This window comes from Zingiber officinale, chromosome 1B, assembly GCF_018446385.1.
Source record: "Zingiber officinale cultivar Zhangliang chromosome 1B, Zo_v1.1, whole genome shotgun sequence".
Taxonomy (NCBI): domain Eukaryota; kingdom Viridiplantae; phylum Streptophyta; class Magnoliopsida; order Zingiberales; family Zingiberaceae; genus Zingiber; species Zingiber officinale.
In genome coordinates this window covers 68,677,266-68,684,713 of record NC_055986.1, presented here as the reverse complement: position 1 = coordinate 68,684,713, position 7,448 = coordinate 68,677,266, and the positions used below count along the sequence as shown (strand labels likewise).

General features: G+C 40.0%; 1 non-coding gene across 1 annotated transcript; it reads left to right on the top strand.

The window, feature by feature from the left end:
- Nucleotides 1–802: 802 nt before the first annotated feature.
- Nucleotides 803–908, top strand: LOC121994815. The gene has a single exon (XR_006115805.1). It is a non-coding gene; the product is annotated as a small nucleolar RNA R71 (small nucleolar RNA).
- The last annotated feature ends 6,540 nt before the right edge of the window (nucleotides 909–7,448 follow it).

The following is a 7,448-nucleotide window of genomic DNA, read 5'->3' as shown; positions in this document are numbered from 1 at the left end:
TTGTGAGATCAAGTCATCGAGCTGACCTACATGCTAGTCCTATTGCATTAACATTGTCCCTGAATGTTAATACTCGACTAGGAATGATTTAGAGTAGTGTTCCCTATATCATCTCATTATCGATTCAACTAATCGATTGATATAGGTATGAACCTTCTACTCAAGGACGCTATTATACTTAGTTTATTTGGCACTAATACAAACAAGTATAATAACCAAACAAATGCCTTAATATATATACATGAATATGATATACATGAGTCCATACAATCATCAAATGATTGGCTCTAGGGCTCTAACTAACATATTTTAGTATGAAAAGTTGGGGTGGTTCCTCCATCCATGGTTGTATGTGTTGGAGTATGGATTGTTTTGCCTCTGATTGTAGCCTGTTATTGCATCGCATTGCTCAAGCTGGTTTATCTGTGCCTACATTGGCCCAAGGGGGCAAGTGTCTTGAGCGTGGTCTGCACTTCCACAGATGTCGCAAGCACAAACTATTGCATTAGCTATGTTTCTACCCATGACATCAAATTTCTTAGTCAAGGTGTCCAGCTTCGCAGACATGAGTGTGAATGCATTCACCTCAAATTTTCCTGACGCCTTCATCTGATTTCCTGAGAAAGCACCGCTAGATCTCTCAGATGTCCACTGATGGTGGTTTAGTGCCACATTCTCTATTATCTCTTTAGCTTCATCAAGGCTTTTGTTCATCAGTGCTCCTCCTGCCGTAGAATCCAATGATATCTTCATATGATAATTTATTCCATTGTAGAAGGTGTGTAGAACCATCCACTTCATAAGGCCATGATGGGGGCACTGTCTCTGCATGCTCTTGAACCAGTCCTAGGCTTCAAATAGGAATTCTTAGTCTATCTGCTTGAAGCTGGCAATCAAGTTCCTCATGTGGGCAGTCTTGCTTGGGGGGTAGAACTTGTCTAAGAATTTCTGCTCACATTGCTCCCAAGACGATATGTTATCTACTGGTAGAGAATTCAGCCACTGCTTGGCCCTGTCTTTCAGAGAAAATCCAAAAAGAAATAGTCTCACTAATTCTGGAGGAACCTCATTCACCTTCATCGTGCCATAGATTTCATAAAACAGCTCTAGATGATGATTCGGGTCTTCGTGTGACCCCCCTTTGAATTGATTTTGCTGGACCATGTGGATTACTGTGAGCTTGATCTCAAAGTTGTCAGCGTCGATGGGTGGTCGGGTGATACTAGATCGGACCCCTCGTGCACATGGTGCCGCATAATCTTTCAGCAGTTTATCGACCATTCTTGAGGATTTTTTTACTGCTTGGAAAGCTTTCTGTAAATTTCTTCTCCTCAGAAAGGTCTTGTCAATCTCTAGATTAAATGGTAGCAGCTATCCTGAAAGGTTAACTCTACGCATGCAGAAGAAAAGAGAACAAGATAGAAAATATGACAGCAAGAAATAAAAAATTGAATGCAGTAAGGAAGAAGAGTGAAAATATTTTATTATTAGTAGATTTTTTATGCAGAGAATAAAGAAAACAAGCCTAGTCTAATCCAATATTGTAACGCCCAGCAATTTCATATGAATTTCTTTTGAGAATAAGAGAAAATGGAACCAAAAAGAAAAGAAAAAGAAGAGTGGTCAAGCCTTGAACCTTGAACCTCTTAACAAGTGGCAAGTTTTAAGTAGTATGGGATAACCAGTAGCCCAGGAGGAAGTATTTTTAGGAAGGAAAGGGAAATTGTAGTTAAGGGTAGGGAGGGTGAAGGGACACCTTTCTCCCTTCACTTAGAAGAAAAGTTTATCTTTCCCTTCTCCCCTCCACTTAGCATGAAGAGTTCATTTTCCCTTCTCCCTTCATTTATTCAATGAAAAGGTGTTTTCCCTTCTCCCTTTCATTTGGAATAAATAGAAGTAAGGGAAAGAAAAGTTAGATTTTTCCTCCTTCCTCCTTCTTCTCCCTCCACCGAAATTTGCCTCCTCCTCCTCCTCCATTTTCGGAATTCAAGCTAAAGGTTCCTTCCTAGGAAAACTTCACAAAGAGAAGCCCTTAGAACACACTTCTTCTTATAAGCAAAATAAGAAAAAGGGAGATTCTAGAAGCGAAAAGTCCTCTTCTTCTTCTCCACCAAGGGTATTTTCTTAGTAAATAAAGCAAGAGGATGTAAGTATCTCCCTCACCTGCAGTAGTACAAGTAGTTTTCGAGTGTTTTTCCATGTCTTAATGTTGCTTAAAACCTAGGATTTGGTTTTGGTAGGTTCGGCCAAGACATGAAACAAGGGTTGAGGAGAGTTAGAAAAATGTTAACCATGCTTGTTATATTTCCTCATGATGTGTAAGCTATTATGTGATAGAACTTCATGCTTAAAACCTAAGACTTGGTTTTGGTAGGTTCGGCCAAGACATGAAACAAGGGTTGAGGAGAGTTAAAAAGATGTTAACCATGCTTGTTATGTTTCCTCATGAAGTGTAAGCTATTATGTGATAGAGCTTCATGCTTAAAGATTTTTTTTTATGGAACCTAGAACCATGCCTTAGAAGTTTCGGCCATGACTTGAAGTTAGGGTTAGAAACTCATCTATGCTTGCTAAAGGTCTTTATTTGCTATGCCATGAATTCTATGATATTAGTTTAGAGCTTCATGCTTAAAGATTCTTTTTAATGAAACCTAGAACCATGCTTTAGGGTTCGGCCAAGAAGAGAAAGTTTAGAACCTAAACTATGCTTGCTTATGATTTCTCATGATGTGTAATCCATTATATGATGTTAGTTAAAGTTTTCATGCCTTATGTTGCTTAAAAACTTAGAGCCATGCTCCTTAGGGTTTCGGCCAATAAGAAATAAAAGGGTTAGAGAAAGTTTAGAACCTAATTTACTGTGCTTGCTTATGATTCCTCATTATGTCTAATCCATTATATGATGTTAGTTAAAGTTTTCATGCTTTATGTTGCTTAAAAACTTAGAGTCATGCTCCTTAGGGTTTCGGCCAATAAGAAATAAAAGGGTTAGAGAAAGTTTAGAACCTAAACTATGCTTGCTTATGATTTCTCATGATATGTAATCCATTATATGAAGTTAGTTAAAGTTTTCATGCTTTATGTTGCTAAAAAACTTAGAGCCATGCTCCTTAGGGTTTCGGCCAATAAGAAATAAAAGGGTTAGAGAAAGTTTAGAACCTAAACTATGCTTGCTTATGATTCCTCATGATGTGCAATCTATTATATGATGTTAGTTAAAGTTTTCATGCTTTATGTTGCTTAAAAACTTAGAGCCATACTCCTTAGGGTTTCGGCCAATAAGAAATAAAAGGGTTAGAGAAAGTTTAAAACCTAAACTATGCTTGCTTATGACTCCTCATGGTGTGTAATCCATTATATGATGCTAGTTTAAGGTTTCCATGCTTTATGTTGCTTAAAACCTAGGACTATACCTTTTGTAAGTTTCGGCCAAGAAGGAAATGAAATGGATTAGGGAAGTTTAACTCCAACTAGAATTGTTATGCTTTCTCCTATGATATACTATGTATTATGTGATGCTAGTAGGATCCTTTCCTTGTTTAAAGTTGCTTAAGATTTAAGATCATGTCCCATGCAAGTTTCGGATTAGATATGAGTTAGGGTTTGTAGAAAGATCAAAACCCCAACTATGCATGATAATGACTCTTCATGATATGTTATGTGATATGTGAAATTTTATGTCACCATGTTATGCTTATGCAAGGCTTATGTATGATGAAATGCCTAAGAGATGCTTCCCTACAAATCGGGACTAAGAGCACTCTTCATGATATGTTATTTTACTTTTGTATGGCTTGTACCGGACCCTAAGAATGGTCCATGGGATGGGCTCCTAAGTTACCCCTAGGTCGAAGCACGGGCCTAGTTCCTAGTAGGTTCGAGATTAGCTACCTCGGATTTATTTAGGATGCGCGCAATTCATGTATGTGGTACAAATCTGGGCCCTCATGTTGAGATTTATGTTTAAGTACCTATATGATATACATTTCTAAAAGAACATCTTGCATACATTTATTTCATGCTATGTGATTTTGATACATGTTTTCAAAAGAACATCTTGCATATATTTATTTCATGTTATATGATCATTATGCTTTATGTTTATGCTCTCTTGAGATATGTCTATGATACCTAGATGAACATACTACTATCTTATGTTTATGCTCTCATATGCTATGTTTATGATTTTTCCCAAATGAGTATGACACTACTTTATGCTAGCATGAAATGTTAAATTTAGATGTTGGTTAAATGAACATATCACTACTCCATGATTTATGGTTTTTATGAGTAGGAAAAGATCTTACTAAGCCTATTTGCTTATAGTTTTTAATTTCCTTGTACTGCAGAAAATGGTAAAGAATAACTAAACTAAGGGGACCAGCAGGGAGGGCAAAGATGTGTGTGGCAGTGGCATGGTAGAAGAGATCTGTGTTTTGTGCTTCAAGACTTATATATGTTTTAAGCTTTTGCATGTGAACTATTTCTTTTCTTGCTACTTTTGATGATATTAACTTGAACTTGTTGGGATGGTTTATACTTAAGGTGAACTTATACTTGTTTCCATGAAATCTTGAAATATTAAGTACTTATTTAATTAGAGAATTGTTAGTTATCATGAACTCTAGAGAACAAGATCCATGTTTAGTTTCCCTCTTAATTAGTACGCTTTATGCTTTAGCTAAACAAGCATGTATCATGCTTCAAGTAATAGATAGTAAATGAATTTTATGTGCATGAATGCTGGCATGTTCACATGGTTTTATATATGATTAAGTTTTGAATAAATAAATTTTTCTTCTGCTGCAATGATTGCATATGCATGTATGTATGTTCGCGTAGCGCCACCCTTGCTATCAGTAAGGGGAAGGGCGAGCATTACAAATATGCCTTAGCTAGTGTTATGGATGTAGTCTCCGACAATGGCGCAAAAAACTTGTTACGCTTCCTCAAGTGCACGGATTCGTCGTCAGTAATAAAAATATCGATCCCACATGGACTGGCTATAAGCACTAGCAATCGCTCACTTATGGTTAGCTAGACTACCAATGGTCTTGGTCAGGCTAAGGGAAAAGAAAGGTCGAGGGAGAGAGTCGAGAGTCGCAAGGTCGAAATATTCACTTGGTGATGAGGAGTTCTAGGGGGTCGGTTTCGTCGTGGTAGTATTGATGTGTCTCGGTTTGTCTTACTCTCGTTGTCCTTATTCCTGCTATTACCGAAAGCTAAGAGGGTATTCTCAAGCGCCACAATAGGATAATGCCCTAAGAAGTCCTGTCACGGTTTGCCCCTGTCACTAGGGCACCTCGGCAAATCTTGAGGACATAACTCTAACTGGTAAATTAAGATTAGTGAGTAGAGCTAAGCCTGGTCTCTCACTCCCTTGGGGAGAATCTGCCTTCCTCTCAAAGAGTTATCCTAGATGTCCGTGAATGGTTACCCTTGTCACAAGGGCCCCTCGGGTATATGATCTAGAGGTAATCCTCTACGAGGCTGACAAGTTCTTCACAATCAAAAGTAAGCAATTAGCAATTGAAACAAAGCATGAAAGTTCATCCAACAAGTATAAACACACTACGAGTCTTACATCAATCCGTACCACGACTACTCCCTAATCCCAGAACAAGGGATCTACTCCATGAATGCTAGAGAGATATCCGAAAACAAAGTATAGACAAACATATAATTCTCAGTAAGAAGGAATAAGCTTATCGGGTGTTGAAGAGTGGCCTTCGGATCCAACTCTCAGCTTTAGAAGTCGATGTGGTGGTGGAAGTTCGTTGAACGGCGGTCCAAAGCGGTGTAGAATTGCTCCAAGATCTTTTTCTCCCTGACGGCTCGCCTCCCCCCTGGTAAAAAGGGTTAAAACCCTTATATAGCCTTAGGGTTTGGCCGCGGCGGCACGATCGTGTAAGGGTAGCACAGTCGTGCCCTTCTCTGGTTCTGTGCGTGGCTGCACGACCGTGCTGGGTCGCACGGCCGTGCAGGGGTGTACGACTGTGCTAATCTCCTTCTCCGCCTGGGGTGGCGCGGCCGTGCAGGGTTGCATGACCGTGTGCTGACTGGTCACTATTTTGGTCACACGACCGTGTGCTCTTCCTCTCCTATTTGGCCACATGGCCATGCAAGGTTGCACGGCCGTGTTGTCTGGTTGGTTCCGGTGCATCAATTCTTTCCGTTCCAGCTCCGAAAAATCTTTCCTATCAACATAAATCCAAACAATGAGCAGATATCCGAACAACACAATAGATATGATGAATACAAGATAAAATATGCGATCATGTGAAGAACATATGTGCATAAGTCAAGTGAATGTGCGCTAAAACATACGTATAAGATCATACTATTTGCGCACATCACCCAGTCGCCTCTCACCGCCACCGCCGTGTCTCTCCTCCCTCTCCTTCACTCTTCGATGGGATCTCGCGTCGTACGATTCGAGTCGATTCTGTGCATCTTCTTCATGCGACAGCGTTGCTGTCCGCCATGCAACCGATCCGAGACCACCGTCATCGCTGCCTTCCCCACGCGCGATACACACCTCACCATCGGTTGTCAGCGTCATGTGCCGCTACCTAGACCACCGTCCTTGGTGGCCAGCCAAGGCGAGCCACCCGTCTGTTCACCCTGTCGTCAACGGTGGTTGGTACTCGCTAAGTGCCTTTCACGAGAAGTTGAGTCACAATGACCATCGTCGCCTACTCTCGTGTTGTAGCCCACTACCCTCTTCTCGCGAGTCACCATCCTCGCGAGCAGCCATGGCCAGATTTCCCTTGTTGTTGTTGCCATCCTCCCTCCCGGCTGCCTGCCTTCTAGTAGCCATGAAGGGCACCAAAAAACTAGGAGAAAGACTCTCCTTGCTCATTGCTGCAAGCTCCCAATCGCTGGCAGCCCTTCTTGTTGCCATTGATCCAACAAGAAATTGTTGGTGCCTACCATTGGACCTGCTATCGTTGCTAGTAGCAATGATCTCAGCCCCTGGATATCAGTTTCATCGTTGTCGTCCCTGTCCTTCCAAACCGACGACGGTCATCATGTACCAGCAGCATCTAAGTCATCATCACAAACCAGTAGGTAAACGTTAATTAATTCATTAATTATGCCTTGATTTAATTAATGTTGTTCGGTTAGTTTAATTAGTGTAATGTGGATGATAAATTAATTAGATTGATTATACGAATTATGTGGTTACCCAACAGTTATTTCATAACTTATTTAATTACAAATAAATAAATAAATATATATATATATATATATATAATCGAGGTGGGTAGATCCTGGTTGTCTTCTTGATAGCTTTGATTATAGTGCATGATTAGTTACTATCATGTATTGATGAGGTCGCAGTTTCTTGTTTACCTTAAGTCTGTCTTATATCACTTCTGAATTTGATACCTTATTTTTTGCCCTTACATGTTGATATATTGTGAATAGCTATGCAGTTATGCTCA